Below are 699 nucleotides of genomic sequence, written 5' to 3' on the forward strand. Positions count from 1 at the left end.
CCCCGCCCCTCTTTCGTCCCGGAATAAATCGATCCAAAAGAAGTGGCGGCGCGAGCGGGGAGGGGCGCGGGGTGGAAGGCAAGCCAAGCATATAGGCAAAAGTGGCGAGGCAACAATGGTCTTTTTCTTTCGGGGGCTGCTGTCTGAGAGTCTAGCCTCGCCGTCAATAGCGGCCGATAGGATCTAAATTGTCCTGGGCTCGAGGCTTTCGCTACTGGTGCTGAACAAAACAGAGATCTATTTCCTCGGCAGCCTCTTGCTGCCCCTGCCGCCGATGGAGCGTCCCCTCCCTTCTCGGTATCCCGTTTAGCTGGGAGATGTTCCTCCTGCTGGGGCGGAGAGGCGAGGGTGGTGGCTTCTGCGTCTGGGGCAGTCGGCTCATCCCGAGGCAGACACAAAACAAACACGCCGGGGGGGGGGGGCTGGATGGAAGGGTAGGCACCTCAGAAAACCCCTCTGGAGACTAAGAGGGGAATCAGCTGAATAGCTCAGTTGGCTAGAGCGTGGCACTGATAACACTGGGGCTGCAGGTTCGATCCCCGCAAGGGACAGTTGCATATTCCTGCGTTGCAGGGGGTTGGACTAGATGATCCTCAGGGTCCCTTCCAACTCGGTGATTCTGTGAGTCTTATTTAGGGATCGGTATGTCAAGCACCTGTCAGACCCAAGGGCAACGTAGGCTCCGACCCTGCCCCCTCC

Source organism: Podarcis bocagei (assembly GCF_964188305.1).
Source record: "Podarcis bocagei genome assembly, chromosome: 2".
Classification (NCBI taxonomy): domain Eukaryota; kingdom Metazoa; phylum Chordata; class Lepidosauria; order Squamata; family Lacertidae; genus Podarcis; species Podarcis bocagei.